This window comes from Protopterus annectens, chromosome 5.part1, assembly GCF_019279795.1.
Source record: "Protopterus annectens isolate FY-2018-M chromosome 5.part1, PAN1.0, whole genome shotgun sequence".
NCBI lineage: Eukaryota > Metazoa > Chordata > Ceratodontiformes > Protopteridae > Protopterus > Protopterus annectens.
Window position 1 is genome coordinate 330,170,550 of NC_056736.1, and position 19,154 is coordinate 330,189,703.

Genomic DNA, 19,154 nt, shown 5'->3' on the forward strand with positions numbered 1-19,154 from the left:
CTAACACTACCTCCCTTTGAACCAGCTTTTTCTGCAGATCTTCAGTTCCTGTCATGGAAGACTGCCCTGCTACTGGCAATAACTTCTGCTAGGAGAGTTTCAGAATTACAGGCTCTTATGGCAGTGGAACCTTTCCTCATTTTTCATCAAGACAGAGTTTCTCTACGAACTAATCCTTCCTTCATGCCAAAGGTGGTTTCCAGTGTAGCTTTAAATCAAACCATCCATCTACCCACTTTCTTCCCCAATCCACAGAACAAAGGTGAGAGACTCTTGCATTCCTTGGACATTCACAGGCAGCTTCGATATTACTTGGATAAAACTAAGGCTTTCAGAAAAACTGACCAGCTCTTTGTTTCCTATGCTACAGCTTCTCAAGGGAGGCCCATATCCAAGCAAACCATTTCAAAATGGATAGGCCACTGCATACGATTCTGCTATACCCATCATGGGAAACCAGTTCCTCCTACCATTAGATCCCATTCTACCAGGGCTACAGCTACCTCTACAGCCTTTCTCAGGGGGGTTCCTACCAAGGAAATTTTAGAAGCTGCAACTTGGAGTTCTGTACACACCTTCACCAAACACTATCACTTACCTCTTTATTCTAAGTCCAGGGCGGGCTTTGCCACTGCAGTCCTGCAGGGCCTCATTGCCTCCTCTAACCCTTTATAATGCCTCCACCCTACCTTAGCTTTGGGACTCAACCCAGGTGTGATGACTGCAGCAGGGTAACACGATGAACATAGTACAGTTTTGTACCTACCATAAATTTAGATGCTCGAGTGTTCACCCTGCTGCAGTCCAGGTTACCCTCCCTCCAGCCCCTCTGATCTACTGGCTAAATCTTTGCTATGCCTTACTGATGTATTTGCTTATAGCTGAAGGGTTTTTGTATTTGTACAGTGTTCTCACCTTTTGGTACTAATTTGGATCACCTCTTTGGGGGCACCTGACATCTGGGGCAAGAAAAACTGAAGAAAATGGCGTCGGTTGCAATTTATGTACCCCTGGTGCACTGACGTCAGGGATGAGGCAACAGCAACCGACGTCGGACCAAGACTTTGGAAATCCGGCCGACTGCGGGACCGCCTGACGACAGGATAACCCAATTGTGATGACTGCAGCAGGGTGAACACTCAAACATCTACATTTATGGTAGGTACAAAACTGTACTATCGGGGTATATGGGTAGATTCAGCTATGTGTTTTTCCACTCATATTAACCAATTGGTTAATGATAGTTATAGAACTATATGTTGTATAAAAATATTTATAAAGTCTAGGAAATCAAACATAATGAAGTCATTGTTTGTTAGTTACATTAGACCCAAACTTGAATATGGAATTACACTATGGAAACCCTATAAGAAAACAAGCATGAGTAAACTGGAAAGAGTGCAGTGGAAATATACCAAGGTCATCCATGGTGCGAAAATTTAAGTTATTAAGAAAGACTAAAATAGCTGAAATTGTACAGTGTCTCTTACAAATATCTAAGAAGAGATCTTATTCAGGTATATAGTTCATTTAGTTACAACTACCTCTGGGAATGTTTGGGGTTATCAAAAGGTACTAAAGAATCATCAGACAACCTATGTAGAAGATTCTATAGGAATGAGAAGTGTACTAACTGGTTCTCTGACAGAGTATCTGATGCATGGAACAGACTACCAAATTACATTAAAGCAAGTACTAGTTTAGATATTTTTAAGAACAGCCTGGACACTTATTATGGGAACAAGTGTTTTGGTATATTGGCAAGCTAGAAGGGCATTAATGCCCGTGCTTGAAATATTTATATGTATGTATGTATGTATGTATGTATGTATGTATGTAGAAAACAAAGACTCTCTTAAAACATAGTTCCCTACAAATGTAACTTGGTCAGTGGTGGCAGGTGTGTGTACCAATCATGGCAGGTTACCGCACTTGAGGGTGAACTCTGTGGTTACTCTATGGTCACTCTGTGTTTACATGATCACTCAACTTAATAAAAATAATGAAAGATAAATTAAGACTTGACTTGACTAGCCAGAGAGAGGAAATTCTGTTCTTTACACTTCTTAACGCTGCTGGAGTCCCACTGAAACAAATAACAGCACTGACAGCTGTTGTGTAAGTATAAAAATGTTTTCCCCTACTCCATTTTGTATTAACTTTCATTTTTCTTATATCTGTCATATGTGGTTCTGAAAATATAATGTACATGAATAGTTAACTGTTGCAGCAGAAATGTTTCAACTATAATTGCTTTGTGTTAGTACAAGATCCTTGAAACATAAGAGTCTAACTAAATGTATTAAGGTTAGATAACACTGGAATGTGGGAGTTTAGCATAAATTATAATATTTCCAGTCTAAAGGAGACTAATCATTTCATGTATAGCTAAAAGTAATTCTCCTTTCTTTCTGCATGATTGGAAGTTTCAAAAGATAATGTTGATTTCTATAATTAAATCAACAAGAATTCACTTGTATTTTTCTAGCAAACTACTATAAAAACAGCTTTACAGGAGGCCAGTTACTAGTCAGACTTGCAGCTCACTAGTCTCCTAACAGAAGGAAAAGCCAAGTTTAGTTAAGCATGCTAGTATATGTAACTGCTTGAATAGGCAGTGAGGTAAAAGGATTACAGTATCCTGCTTGCGTCCAGATTCTGTTACATAGCTTTGGATTTATGTTGCCTGATAGTATGAATGAACAGTTAAAAGGAAAAAAAGGCTTTGAGTTATTTCTTTTTTAATACAGTGTAAAGTAAGTTATCATTTATGTAGTTCTATCAGTGGTGAGACGACTAGTTTGAGAGGCATATGTGATTTTGCCATTCCTCAAAGAAACTTACTGTTCTAGTTACAATGACAGAAAATTCTCAGTGCTAAGTAAATGGATCCAACAACTCCTCCCACAAATCAACTATCCAGAGTGAAAAATTGCTGAATGGAAGAGACAGAATCATATAGATGACTAATCTTCAATTCTTCGCAGAACTGGCCACTCAATGATTAAGTTTGAAAAAATCTCTGTAAGCATAAATTACCAGTGTGGATTTTTTTAACAAGTCAAGCTGCTAGGTGTAAATACCATTTAGAGTTCCCTATGCAGTTATATCCTAAAGATACATTTAACAAAGTTATAGATTGTCTAGATGAAAGCTTTAAGAAATGTGATACACCTGTCTTTTCCAGGCATAATGCAAAATGTATTTAACATTTGTTGACCGGGAAAGTCCAACTAGGACATAACCTATTTTCAGCGGAGTCCTGGAGAGAAATGCTCTAGATGCATGTCTTTGGCATGTTGGAGGAAACCCGAGCAAACATGGAGGACATGCAGACTCCGCACAGAAGGCACACCAGCCAAGAATCAAACCAGAGAACCTCTTGCTGCGAGGCGACAACATTAACCACTGCATCACTGCACTGCCCAAAAGCAGCTATTGTGTGTAAAGGTATGTCAGGATATTTTTATTAGATGCATCAACCTGAAGTTCCACAATCACCCACTGCAGTAGTCCCTGTACTGTCATCACACAGCAGGGTAAACATGATGTTCAAGCACTGCAAACTCGAGTTAGCCAGTTTGATATTCCACATTTGCCAGGACAGTCTGATGCTTTTCAAAAACTGCAAATGCTAATAATGATAACTATCTTAAGGAAAGAGACAACACAACTATATACACAGTCTTTAAAGCATGTGCAAGATTTAATGTAGGGATTTAAAGATTTAATAATAAATGTTTTACAGAGCTTAAAGGTAAACCCCTGTACACAGTAAAAGACCTTCATTAGAACTAGGTACACCAATTCATGGTGGCATTTTTCCATTAACAGCACTTTCAGCAGCAAAAGAGTTGTGCCATAGATCAGGACTCTTACAAACCATGCCCAAATGTGATGATAAAAATGGGCTTTTTACAGAATTTAGTTACATCTGAAGATTGGATAGACAGAACATCTCAAGGGATTGGAATAATAATTCAAAATAATGCCATAAAGCTTTTGTCCCCAACTGCATAAATTAGAGTTAAAAAAATTCTACAGAACACTTACAGTTGACTTTCAGGCATTCACTCAAAAAATGCAGTACTACAAAAAGATTCCATTTGTGGGCCAAAAGTAACTACAGAAACCCAACAGTTAACCCACAGGGTATAGTCAATGCAGTTAAAGTATACCCTGATCTGCAGATTTTAAGATCTGCAATAGATAGCATAAATCCACCTTTGCACAATACTTTGAGAGATGAAGAGTTGCCTCCACAGGTTCCCATCCCTACAGCTCTCACTGCACTTACAGTTTTGCAATAAACTTCAGTACAAACAGTGCAAGTACTAGATGCACAGACAAATGTTAGTTTTGTCAGCTCTGCGCAAACAGCTGAAGAACACCTTAAAAAATATTCACCTAGATGGCTAGGGGTGTGGCACCCTTGCCTGGCTTGGCTACCTAACCTCATTACCCGTAGGAGCTAATGGAAGACATTTATAACACTCTTGACAGAAGGGCCATGCTACAGTGTGCAGATAAATTATGCAGGAACACTGTGTCCTACCAGTTGAGGGTACAGATACTTGCTAGTTGCTGTGGATGCATTTTGTAAATGGGTTGAAGCAATACCATCCAAAAACCGTACTGCAAAAACCACAGCATCAGCACTGTGGATATATAATTCACCACTCAAGTCATGAAAGAAATGTGCAATCTGTTAGGGATCCTGCAGGGATTTCATCTGACATACCACCCTCAGTCAAATGAAATTGTAGAAAGAATTTACAGAACTGGTGAAGAAAGGTTAAAAAGGCCTGTCTAAAAAGGGAACCAAATCAGTTCCACATTCACTATACATTCTGTTAGGAATCAGAGCATCTCCAAGTACCAAGACAGGTATTACACCTTATGAGCTGATGACAGGCAGGCAGATGCCAGTACATTTTCCATTTGATCCTGAAGCATCGGTGTGTAGTCCTGAAGCTACAGTAACACAGCATAATGTATAGTTGCAGAAACTACAAATGTCTTTCACAGAAATCAGCTTGATTGCTGCAGAAAAACTCATTAAAGTACCATCAGGACTTACTGTATATTTACAGCCAGGACAAATAGTAATAATTAAATATTTTTTTACAAGCTGGTGCCTGGAACAGCAACTGGGAAGGTCCTTTATGTTGTTATTTCATGGCTGGGACCATTTGTGTTCACTGTTAGAAAAGAAAATGAGAGAAAAATAATCAAGACAAGGTAAAGTGGTGCACCTAGATGAGTGCAAAATAATTAAAGCAGCAATAACCGATAACAACTGATATTGCCTCTTCACCAGGATGTTAGCATTTGTTGTGTTAATTATTGTAATATGTATAGCAGGTTGTTCCAGCCAGCCTAGTCAAGGTAAAAAATATAAAACACAGCAAAACAAAAGGCTGTCAGTGCAAAATACTGGGTTCCACAGTTTAATACCTTTCTTGCCATGTACTATGCCTATCCAAATATTGTTAATAAAACTAATCGCTGGATATGTGTTCAGAAACCAGTATCATGGGGAGGGGTACGGTTAATACCATGCCCGTGTAATCTCACAGAGACTATTGAAGAGGTACATAAAACCAGAAATTGGCCTATATCAAATGAAAGCAAAGTAACGTCACTGATTAATAAAATCAGAAAGAGGTTTAGTGTGTTTTCAACAAAATGATACAAAAAGAGTAGGTATAAGCCAGTGCAATATGACAATATGTCATACAAGTATTCACACTAATAGAGCTGTATCAAGAGCAGCTATATGGTCTAGTGCTAACAGTGACAGAACAAGAATAAAAAGACTAGCAAAGGTGTATACCTATTCTGATTGTCATACCTCTCAACCTCATAGATTCAAGAAATCTGGACAAAGCCATCTATAATGGGGGGACAAAGGCTCAAAAATAGGGACACTTTTTAAATATTGCTCTTACAAACTTAGAAAATTGATAGAACAACAGTTTTTTATTAGCACACATTTTCTGAAGGGTATAAGGTCTGAAACTCAAATGTCTGTCATTATTATTTTTATTTAAACCCTCAATGATTTCCCAGTGATTTGCTAGAAAAACACAATTTTATGAGAAATGGACCCAAAATATGAGGCAAAAATCTGTACATTCTGCAAAAATCTGTACAGTTGAGAGGTATATTTCCACTGAAACAGGACATAATGTTAATATGGTTACTCCAGAATAGGTAGTAAGTGATGATTCTTTGGATAAACCTTCACAGTTATACACTTCATCAAATCAGTTGTTCACTAAAAGTGTTTTTGCACAAAATGATAGTAATCTCTCAAGGGCTTTAACAGAGGGGAATGTATTTTGTATCTGAAACTAAAACCTATAAATGGTTACCAGCAGACTAATCAGGAACCTCTTTTTTAAGCTAATTCCAGCTATATGGACAATTAAAAATATTAAAAGATTAAATATAAGCTGTAGGCGAAGACAAATATAACCAAAAACATGAGACTACATAAAGCAACTAAATGAACTAAAAAACTTGGATTTGGGAAATGATGGGATTTCAGGAGCAGGAACATTTCCTTGGTACGTAACAGATAAGCCTATCTGGGAACTAAGAAAAGTTGTTTTAAGTTAATGGAAGCATTAGCTACTTAAGGTGCTATTACAGATATCACAGCAGAAATGATATATATGCAGACACAGAGTGGTGTTGGTTTACTTATTGGCTATGGAAGGGGGTATATGCAGTATAATTGAATCTGAATGCTGTACTTATATTCCAAATAACAGTGAGACTATTAAAAAAACACCTATAAGTTATACAAAATGTGGGAGACGTAACACAAGCCAGTTATGATGATTCTTGATTTAAATGAATAGGTTGTTTATTCACAGTCTGGGAAATAGCAATCATTACATTTTTTTCTTTTCACAAGATTTGCATAGATTTTGGGTTTACATGTTTTTAATGTTAAAGGTTTTCTACACTCAAATGTTTGCAGCAGTTAAAAAATGTAATGTAGTAGTTAATGATGAAATGATTATGTTGTTAAGTCCATAACACTGACTTATTGAAGGAGGACTTGATAGTTGTTGTGCAAGTAAAAATTGTTTTCTCTACTCCATTTTGTATTACGTTTCATTTTTCTTATACGTGCTATGTGCCGTAATGAAAAATATAATGTACATGAATAGTTAATTATTCCAGCACAAATATTTCAGCTATAATTGCTTTGTGTTACTACAAAACCCTAACCAGATGTATTATGTATAGATAACATTGGAATATGGAAGTTTAGCATAAATTATAATATTTCCAGACTGTAGAAGCTTAATGATTTAATGTATAGCTAAAAGTAATTCTCCATTCTTCTTGCATGATTGGAAATGTTAAAGTTTAATATTGGCAACTAAATGTACAAGAAATTACATGCATTTTTCCAACAAACTACTATAAAAAGAGTTTTACTGGAGTCCATTTACCAGTCAGACTTTCAGACCATTGGTCTCCCAACAGAAAGAAAGCCATGTTTAACCAAGCATGCCAGTACATGTAACTGCTTAAATAAGCAGTGACGTAAAAGGCTTACAGTATCCTGCTTGGGTCCAGTTTCTGTTACATAGCTTTGGGTTTATGTTGTCTAACAGTATAAATAAACAGTTGAAAGCAAAAAGAATTGTCACTGTAAGTTCTTCTCCAAAGGGAGCAGTAGTGAAAGAATGACATATTAAAAATGCAACAAGATATGCTGCATGCTGGCATGATTAGATGCAGATGGAGGAATTCGTCTGACTTCATAATTACGCAGAAATGTATCGCACACTTCTCAATCTGTCAGCAGTGACATTCACAGCAATGACCTTCAAGAAAATCACAGCTAAAGTAGACATTTCTTATTTTATGCAGTACTATAGCTATATAAACTTGGCCTTAAGGTTTTAATTCTGCTATTTCTCTAGATGTATGAACTTAACCATAAAAAGGTGTATAAACTTAGTTTAAAATGTAACACTATGTGCATAAAAATATCTGTAGCAACAGTAAATCTATAATAATCAACTATAATCTAAGGGCAAAAATCACAGCAGCATGCATAAATCAAAACAAATGCTAGGTTTGATTTGTAGCCTGATTCCACTATAAGTCAAGGAAAACAAAGGAGAAAAAACAAATGTAACACAGCTTATTAGGTAATATTTATTTTTAATAAACTTTTATCTTTCTTTATTACAGAATTACTGTACCTATTTTATATACCTTGGCCCAATGTTGATCTGTAACAGAACCAGAAACTGCACTAACTTGCCAGAAGAGTGAGGCTTGAAAGAGTAGCTCCCATCTTTCAACAAAGGTATGTACATATGTCTAGTTCTTGAAATACATATCTTTCCCTTCCTTCCGTCTTCCCTCTCCAGCAAAGCATTTACTGCCATGAGTGACAGACTGGACAGTCTTCTAATAAAATTAATTTATATGAGGGCAATGCCCATCATGTCCCCCACATAGAAGAGTCTGTGCTCTTTAGATCCCCACAACAACTCATGTAACTATCTCTGAGGTAACCAAACCTGAGGGTTAAGTTTAATAACGTTTGTCAGAAACCCATTTAGTCTGTCAGGCATGAGCTTCAGTGATGCTCTTATTTATTTATTTTTATTTTATTTTAAAATTTGTCGATCAGAGTAATGTGCTGATTCATAAAGCACCTGTAAAGATACTTTGGTTACACCAAAAGCCTTTTGTCTGCATGACATGTGCATGAATTGTTAGAAGACATGATGCAATGTACAAGTAGGTGCAAAAATTAACAGGAGGAGTACATTGTATATGCTAAAGTATATATATAAGTCATGTTATTCACTAGGTTAACAAGTGATTTTAGTTAAGATTATTGCACATTCTTTTGCTTTTCATTTTAAGATATGAATGAGCAGATTTAGATTTAGTAAATGTGTTAATTACTAATATAACTGAGTATCTGGTTGCTGGGTGGGAAACAAGCTATATAATAAACAAATGGCACCAGAATTATGTTTTTGGACTTCCACTGTGATTACAATGACGGGCTTAATAGATATGATTTATGAATGTGTGGGTGGGTCAGATAGTACGGGTTGGTTAAAGGAGCAGCAATTGGATTAGTCACTGAGATATTGTACTAGATGTGTATAGAACTATTTAAATGTATTCATAACTGTAGAGGAGAGGTGGAAGGGATTGAGTTTCAGATTTTGGGGCCTATGACGTGCAAGGTGTAGCTGCTTGAATTGAGTTTGTTTTTCAGACACCTAAAAATGAAAGCTTCGTCAGACCAGACCAGACAACAGGAAGGTATTAGTTAGTTACTGAGGTACAGATAGGTAGTTAAAGACGAGGGAAGGCTAGAAGCAAGGCAATATGTTCCTTAACTAGAAACCAACTGGCTTTTTTAGGGAGACTGCACTGCTAATGTCATGGAATAGAGGAGCATAGTGCGATGAACTACAGCTTCAAACTTTCTGATTACTGCATTTATTTTTAAATCTGCACTTAAAGTTACATTTAGTCGAATTAAATCGAAAGTTTGCTTGTTTGTTTGTTTAATTTAACTGTGGAGGCTGCCCACTAAAGTGTGCTAGCCTGTGTAACTAATTTATCACTGTCTCTGCATTTTCTGTGTATTTCTACAAAAAAAACAAAAAAACAAAAAAATAATCCTTGTTTTCCCGCCTTTCTCGACTAGTTTAGACCAGTATACAGGCATTGCTGTATTCTGGGCTGTGGTGTAGTTCCTGTGTTGTCCATTACCTTACTTGGATAGAAGGAAGTTTCTTTGCTCACCAGTGGGAGTGGGGAGCCTTGTGCAGCCTACCTGTCCTTGGGGGAAGTGACCTCAGCACAAGAAGCTGTAGTAATTGGTTGTTTGGGACCATTCCTAGCTCTTTTGTAGTTCACTGCTTAAAATCCGCCTCTGGGCGTTTTTTTCTGGCTATACTGCTCAGACACGCTCCACGTGGGTTTACAGAGTGGTCCTAGCAGCAAGGAACTCGAAAAAGCGACTACCTTCTGGAGTTAAGTATATTTGCTTTTTTTCCACTGGAAATAGCTTCTGTTGCTTACTTTAAACTAGCCTGAACTGTTTTTTTTCTGATTACTGCATTTATTTTTAAATCTGCACTTAAAGTTACATTTAGTCGAATTTAATCGAAAGTTTGCTTGTTTGTTTGTTTAATTTAACTGTGGAGGCTGCCCACTAAAGTGTGCTAGCCTGTGTAACTAATTTATCACTGTCTCTGCAGTGGGAGTGGGGAGCCTTGTGCAGCCTACCTGTCCTTGGGGGAAGTGACCTCAGCACAAGAAGCTGTAGTAATTGGTTGTTTGGGACCATTCCTAGCTCTTTTGTAGTTCACTGCTTAAAATCCGCCTTTGCACGGCTTTGCGCAGTCGTGCGCATAGCGCAGCGCCGGTTAAACAAGGTTAAACTTTTTCTGGCTCCGCCAAGTCTGCTCTTCAATTTTTCCCTTAGAACTGTTCTACTTGCAATCTAAACAGCCTATACTCTATCTGAAAAGCTCAGCACTTGCTCCTAAAGCATTTTTATACAGGTAAAGCACTCTTAAACAAAAGAAAGTACTTCATTCACCTAAATTCTGTTGAGTACACATCTCCCTATAGGTCCTTTCTGACTCAGTTACACAGCAATCTTTTTCACTATTTCTAGCATGTCAAAGGGTCAGTTGCTGGCATCCTCTCCTGTTCAGCTGGTGAATCTGGGAATCTTGAGGCAATGTTACAATTGCCTCATGTACACAGACAACCCTCTCCTCCTCCCAACAAATACAAATATATGCAAGAGATGCAACTATATAGCCAAACTGGAGGCTGAGCTCTCTCAATTCAGTACTTGCAAGACCAGTCAGGAGGAGAAGGTAACCACGCACACCACAAACCCAGTCTCACATAGAACTATCATAACAGCAAACCAAACACATAAACACATAAAAACATACTCGGAGGCGCTGATTAAAAATCTACCAAAACAATAGAGGCCTCCAAAGCAGACACCCAAGCAACCACCACCTCAAGACATAGCACATGCAACACATAGTTCACAAAGTCAGTGTACTAAACAGTCACAGCCCTTAAGGCCAAACAACATGCCAGACACACTTGTAATAGGTGACTCCATAGTCAGACACACTGATGTCCCGCTCACCAGACTGAACAAGGAAAAGGTCACAGTAAGCTGCCTGTCGGGAGCTAGAATCCGCCACATAACACAAGCACTCGGGTCACTCCACAGCAAGTACAAATATGACTCAGTCATTGTACATGCCGGTGTGAACGACCTGAGACGTACCTCCCTGCACTACATGAAAAGAGACATAGAGGAGCTCTCTGATTATGTAGCCCAGGCCGGTATGACCCTGACCCTGAGCAGCATCTTACCCTCACCAAGAATGATGCCACAGTACAAAGACAAAATAATCAGTTTTAACAATTGGCTTAATTACTGGTGTCATTCTAAGGGGATCCAATGTCTGTCTGCTTGGGATGAGATGCTTGACAAGCCACGCTGCTTCGCAAGGGATGGCTTGCACCTGTCACCCCTGGGCTTCCGGATATTGGCCAAGGCTCTTGCCACCCCCATAGTGCCTTTTTTAGGCAAGGCTCAAATGGCAAACCTACCTCCCTAGAAAACACAAGTGGAAAAAAACTAAGGGTAATGCTGCTCAATGCCAGAAGTCTAAACCTCAAGATGCACGCCCTCGAAGCCCTCCTCAGTATGGAGAACATCGATGTCTGTGCAGTGACTGAAACCTGGTTCAAGGCTCCTGAGAGCACCCCAGCACTATCAGGTTTTACCTCATATCATGCTTTCCGGCCCCAAAACTTGGACCGAACCACAAAAGGAGGGGGAGTATCCATTTTCATCAAAGATACCCACACCTCCAGGTTAGTGGCAACGCACGAAGCATCGGAGACTATCCAGGTGCAACGAACCATAGGCAAAACTGCCTTACAGTTTGTAGTATGCTACAGACCACCCTCTCAAACTCAGGAACCCCACACAGCCTTCCTGAAGACACTGGAGAGTATGAATGTCTCTCCAAATACCATCATTTTGGGAGACTTCAACTACCCAAACATAGACTGGGAACATTACTCAAGCCCCAACACCCTAGCCCAAAGGTTCCTAGAATTCATAAACTCAAATGCAATGGAACAACTAGTCACCATTCCCACAAGAGGAGACAATATACTAGACCTGATCATCACAAACATGGGGACAAAATGCTCCACACCGGAAGTATATCCCTCTTTGGTAAGATCAGACCATAAATTAATCTCACTGGAAATCCACATCCCCCCCCCCCCCCCTGCACAAAAGACCACAGTGAAGAACTTCTCAAAAGCAAACTTCACACTTCTTAAGACTGAAGTGGTATCCTTCAAGGCCCCTGGGCCAGTGGAAACCACAACCCACACTGCTGAATCCTTTGCAAATGCCTTCTATGGGCACCTTCAAGAATGCATGGATCATGCAATCCCAAATAAAACCAAGACCCATTCCCCCAAAGGCAGGCGCCCGGTCTGGTGGACCCCAGCCATAAACAAACTTTACAACAGGAGGAGAAAGCTACTACATGACAGAGCAAAATCCCTAAAAGGGAAGGCGTCTCTGATCAGTACTAGCAAAAAACTACGATCACTCATAAAATCATCCAAGGCCAACTTTGAGAGAAAAATCGCAAAAGACACAAAAGACAATCACAAGGCCTTCTTTAGCTATGTTAGAAACCTGGGTGGAAACTCCTAGATATGCTCAGAGTTAGTCCAAAATAACACAAAATACACTGAACCCACTGACATTGCCAACATTCTGGCAGACAGGTTCAGTGCAAATTTCTCCTCCCCCTCCCCCCCAAAAGGGGAAATAACTATCCCAGCAGAGTGTAGCCTCCCTAACATCTCAGATGCCCAGGTGAGAGCCGCCCTCTCTAAAGCTAAAAACACAGCATCAATGGGACCGGATGGTGTCCCGGGCTGTGTGCTACATGAACTCCAAGAGGAACTAAACCCACACATAAGGCTGCTGTTTAATCTTAGCCTTACTACAGGATACGTACCCAAAGAGTGGCGTACGGCAACAGTGGTCCCACTTCACAAAGGCGGTGCTTCTACGGACCCTGGAAATTACCGCCCCATAAGCTTGACGAGCCTGGTCTGCAAAGCTATGGAGAGGATCATTATGGAACTCATAAACAAAGACATTGGGGACCTACAGACATTGGATCCTACTCAATTTGGCTTTGTCAAGGGCAGATCCTGCCTTTTGAACTTGGTCGACTTTTTGAAACAGTCACTAAGGCCATTGATGAGGGTAAGGCAGTTCACACAGCCTACCTTGACCTTGCAAAAGCCTTTGACACAATACCCCACTCGGGCGTCATAGACAAACTCACCAGCTTAAATGTAAACCCATATGTCACAAGATGGGTTGCAAACTGGCTCAAGGACAGAACCCACAGGGTCAGAGTTGCTGGAGCTATGTCAGACTCTAAGCCAGTCACAAGCGGTGTCCCACAGGGCTCAGTCCTGGGACCCCTCTTGTTCGGCATTTATTTTTCCGAGGTACAGGCAAACATAGGAGGATTGTGGCTGACAAAGTTCGCAGATGACTGCAAACTGGGCGTCATAATTGATACTCCAGCGGACAGAAACATCCTTCAGAGAAGCCTCATAGAAATGGATAATTGGTGCCAGAGCCATGGCCTTAAGCTGAACGCCAAAAAATGTATAGTCATACCCTTTGGGAAAAACAAGGTACCGACAAATTACCACATAGGCGGTAATCCATTGAGTACGGAAGATGTAATCAGGGACCTAGGGACCCAGGTTGACAGTAACCGCTCATTTGACACTCACATTGCCAAAGTGGTTAGGAAGACCTTCTATATTGCCCACCTTATCATGAAGGGTTTCACATCTAGATCAAGAGAGGTCATTGTGCCCCTGTACTCTTCTCTTATCAGGCCAATGATTGAGTACAATGCCCCATTTGGGATGTATCTCACCCGACACCTGCAGCAGTTGGAAAGACCCCAAAAGTTCCTCACCAAGAGGATAAAGGGTCTTAAACATATGTCATATGCTGCCCGACTGAAAAAACTCCAGCTCTATTCAGTCACATACCGCCTACTCAGAGGTGATCTGTGCCTGACGTACAAGGCCATGTCCAGTCCTGAATTAATGGACATGCTCCACCTCAGAAAATCCAAATCCATCAGAGCCACGAGAACAAGTGACTTAAACCTCAACACAGAAATAAATAGGACGTGCTGGAGGGACAGATTCATAACCCAGAGGCTCCCTACACTCTGGAACAGAATCCCAGTCCATGTTAGGCAGAGCCCCTCACTGACTCTATTCAAGAGAAATCTCGACGAGTGGATGGGAGATCGTAGGTTTACCCCGGGGGTCATCTCTGTGTCAGTACTAGACAGAGGCATAGTAAACTAACCTAAAAGGGCGTAGTATTCTCATCCCAAGGGGTGGTGTAAGCCACATACACTCTGGCTAGGCTTATAAATGCCTTAGGGCAGATAGCCTAGTATGAACCTATGAACCTATAAACACCAGTAGTTAGCAGGGAGGATTTAGTTTTTATGAAGTGATATTAATGACTACAAAACATATTCTAATTATGATAATAACATCTGCTTCCCTGTAGATGGTCTACCTTCTGGGGATAAAAAGAATGAGATTGATTTTGGCCTCAGTTTTTTAAATGTGGCGATTGAAGATGAGTGTCTGGTCCAGGCATACTTCTAGGTATTTGAAATGAATGATTGCCTCCATTTTTCTCTAGAGTGTCTCTGATGTCCCATTTCAAGGGAGGAGGAGCTGTCTAAGCTATTGTTTAGTTCCAAACATCATTGTTTTTGTTTTGGAGAAGTTTATTATCAGATCATTGTTTCAAAGCTGTGTAGATAGACTGCACCAGTCTTGTTCTAGATGTATTTTGATTGTTGTGTGAGAGGGACAGGATTTGTAGATTACAATGTCTTCAGTAAACAGAATCGGGATGGGTTTTGGGAAGGTGATGGGGGGGGGGTTAATGAACAAGGAGAAAAGTAATGGGGCTAAAAGAGATAGTTGGAGAAGACCTTCAGCAGGTGCTGCTCTGATTAGGATGGTAGTCCAATTTGACATAAAAAGGATCTGTTTTCAATGCACATGAAAATAACTGAAAAAATAGGCTAAATCCTGAATTTCTTAGTGCCATTAAAAAGAGTTAGCCATCTAATTAAAAGAAATTAATTAGATTGCTAAAGATGACTTATTTCATGTACCCTTTCTGGCCTGGAGAGCATCTTCTGCCAGCTGTCATTATACTTCGGCTAGTTCAAAACCTGGGCTGAAATCTGAACAATAAAATATGTTTCTGGGTGTACTGTTGTCTGGGAATGGATTTTTTTTTTTGTTCTCCTTTTCTGCAGTGTTTTTCTTAAAACTGATGAGTGTGATCAGTCTGGGGTCTGCTGTTGAACTTAGGTAGGGCTTTTAGAGAACAGTAGAAATTAGCGTGGCTTTGTATATGTTAATTACAAAACCTGATGTACTATTCTCATGGTCCATCTGCACCTGGGTTGGGCAGTACATGCACGATCTGTCTACCTCTCAAATTATATTTTTTGAAGTTAAAGGCAAGTAGGCAAGGGTGGTACAGATTACTGTTTGTGTGTATTAATGGAATTAGGTAGTTTGCTGAATTTGGTTAGAAAGCCTACTGCTTGCGAGGACCTGTTTGAGGCTGGGAGGGAGCTGGCCTTGTTACTTGCTTAAATACTGGAATATCAGTCAGATAAATGAATACCTCTTCTACCTCACAGACGTAATACAGCAATTCAGTGTTGCTGGATATTCCTGAAATCCCTAGAATAAAAGCTGCACTGATCAGCACCCCAATGGAATCCATGTTATCTGCTGTTAGGAATGGTATAAGTTTTATTTTGTAAATACGTTTGTCGTATAGAGACAGTAGTAAAAACTGCCAAAAGATTTATGGCTCACCATGGGCAAACCATGCCATGCTATTAGATGGCAATGCTGTAAGCAGATAGAACATTTTTCCTAGTGAGTGGTTATCCTATGTTTAGTCATCATTATATTAACTGCTGATGCATGATGCATGAAGCAAAAGTTGCATCATTTAAAAAATGGATTCTTAAAAAAAGCATTTCTTGTTGCCATCTTACTTTTTATCACACTTATAATACTGTAAGGCTGGTTATAGTGGTAAGGAAAAGAAGCAGGCATTTCCACTCTTATATTGGCTATGCATGTGTACATTTTTTTAAATACGTGGCAATATAGCGAAGCAGAGAACAGAGAAGATGAGTACTAAAGTTTGCAAGAGCAACAGAGTCATCACAGATGGAGGGTAAAAATCAACCTGTAATTTTTAAACAGGATTGTAAGTAACACCATCAATACAAGGAAGGACTCAAATCTACAGAACTATTTTAATTACTCGCATTTTATCACGCTCTCCTAGTGTGCTCCATATGGATGTAATTACACTGGTTAAGCCTGCACTCCTGTATACTGTCCTGCCTGTAAATGATTTAGCCAATTCAAATCTATCCAGAAATTAAAGGAACATTGCACCTGAAAGGGAGCACTTTGACTGAAAACTGATTAAAAATATGTGTGACATATGATTCCAAGGTACCTAGGGAAGAAAGAGACACAGGGAGGTAGCAGGATAGAAAGAGCTTAAAATCTCCTATCTTAATTGGGGTTTGGGAGATAGAGTAATACCAACACATGCACTGCTATGAATAGCTCTTAGGGAGAGCTGTCACCCCCAACCAGAGGTTACACTATGTTGACCGTGATTCTGACAGTATAATCCATGGTAAGAGGGCTGACAGTAGAGATCTTCTCCTTTCACAGCCAAGTCTTCATCCAGCTCCTGAAACTGTACCTCCAGCTGGTGTCACAAACAAAACTCCAGATGTTATGCTGGTAGTCCTACACTACCTGTAAAGAAGCTAAAAGAACAATTAAGTGGAATTTACACGGTAGCATATATACAGCACAGCAGCACTGGAAGCAGGACATGTTAATGATGAACAAAGACCAGTTACAGGTATGATGAAGAGACCAGGTCACGTGATCACACACTGAAGTTACTAATTCATCAGTGTGGCACATTTGTTCCTGCTTTCTCAGAATGTTTTTATTTGTTGCTTAAAAGCCAAATGTCATTCATACTCACAGATAAATGTGTATGAATAGTACTAGATTGAACCCTATTGTCTGTAAAAAAAAATGTTAATGGCCCTCCAAAGCCTATTTACCTACGTCCCTGCATTTTGGTGAAGCTGTCCATCCAGCATAAGCAACAGACCACTGCATCCCACAACTTCCTAAAACAAGGAAGGGCTCAAATCTATAGAGCTATTTTAATAAATGGCAGTTTGTCTCACTCTTCTAATGTACTCCAAACATTTATTTATTTATTTGCCATTTGTTAACCGGGTTGGTCTGGCTGGGCAGGTGTCCTTTTTTAGCATAGACCCGAGGAGAAAAGCTCCTTTACAGCAAAGAATTTTTACAGTCTATAAAGAATTTTCACATATAATCAAAACAGTCTTTGAACATAATAATTAAGAAAAGCATCATAATAACAAAGAATTTTTACAATCGATAAAGTATTTACACATACAATCAAAACATCATTTAAACATACAATCAAGAGGAGGTAAACACAGCAAAAATAGATTACATTTTTTACAATGTAAGGGAAGGGAAGTAAATATTGTGGGACGAAATAGCCAGGGAATTTTATGGCTAGGCTTCTATAGGCCCTAGGGCCGATAGCCTAGTACCAACCTATGAACCTATGTATGAAGAGGAGAAAAAAAATAAACATAGTCATTTACTATTGTGCACCTTACAAATACAGGATGAATGTTGAAAATCAATACATTGGAAAGGGAAATCACTAACCTATGCAGAAGTATAGTGAGGTGTACATGTGTCAGAGTGAGAGATCCAGGCAATAGAGTGAAAGAAAGAGGAGGGTTATGGAATGAAAGAGGAAGTATAGTGTGAAGACTGGAGTATAGTGCAAGGGAAAGGTCACAGAGATGGAGAGTCTGGAACTACAGACAGGAATAGGAATCAGTGAGAGATAGTAGCAGAAAGGGGGGGGGCAGAGGTAGAGTAGGGATGGATAGAGAAGGGGGAAGTGACACTGATGGAAAATGTAAACTGTCCTTTACCCATTCACCTCCATGATAAAACAGTTCTATATGTCCAGTCTTGAATATTATCAATCTATCTATCTATCTATCTATCTATCTATCTATCTATCTATCTATTATTGTCCTATGACACCAAAATTTCCCTGTCTTTCCCAAATTCCAACAGTCAAGTCTGTTATGCTATGCCGTGAGTAGATTAAAATGTATACCTTCTTCATTCATTCTATTTTGGGATTATTTGAATTACTGTTTTTAACTAGAGAAAGAAGCAACGTACAGCAAAAGGTGCCCAAAATACTAATCTGATGCAATGACTGAAGAAGCCTGAGAAATGAAACTGAAACTATTTTGAAACAAAATACTTCTTTAATTACTGCTGGCAAAGCATTGCATGCAAAAGTGCTTAATTAGTTGGTAATAACATTTGGTATTTATAATTAAAGTATGATGCATTAAAAAGTTATGAGGTGATACAAACTAATTTCCACCGTAATCTTAATTTTTTTATTCTAGATTCTTGTTTACCTATGCCAGACGATGCAGCTAATACATTTACAAACTGCTAGAAGATCATTCAGCTCCAGGGTGTGTATTACAGAGTGTACAGTACATGAGTTAATAGTGTTCATAATTTTATGCTCCACTTATCCACAGTGCTTTTGGCAAAAGTTAGTTGTTCTCTCTTCTAACTTGTGACTGCCTAGAACTATTTTTATATCTTCCAAATCCTAGTCTCTGACTGTCTCCTATCCATCTTAACGTATTCAACAAGCCTTGTCCTGTGTGCCTTTCTTATGCCACACTGTTTTCCCCTGGCATTTTTTTCTAATCCACGCTTTTTTTTCTAAGGTCAGCACACAGAGTACAGCCTGACAAATGGGCATTGCTTCCAGTGTTAAAAATTAT

The 19,154-nt window shown here is 39.3% G+C and overlaps 1 protein-coding gene across 2 annotated transcripts in view; it reads left to right on the top strand.

Annotated features, from left to right (window-relative positions):
- Positions 1-19,154, top strand: part of ZBTB20 (zinc finger and BTB domain containing 20) — a 607,056-nt gene that overhangs the window by 393,472 nt on the left and 194,430 nt on the right. For both annotated transcript variants that reach the window (XM_044073007.1, XM_044073006.1), the window contains one exon: positions 8,224-8,341. The gene's annotated coding sequence lies outside the window, so the exon portion shown is untranslated. The remainder of the gene's footprint in view (positions 1-8,223; positions 8,342-19,154) is intronic.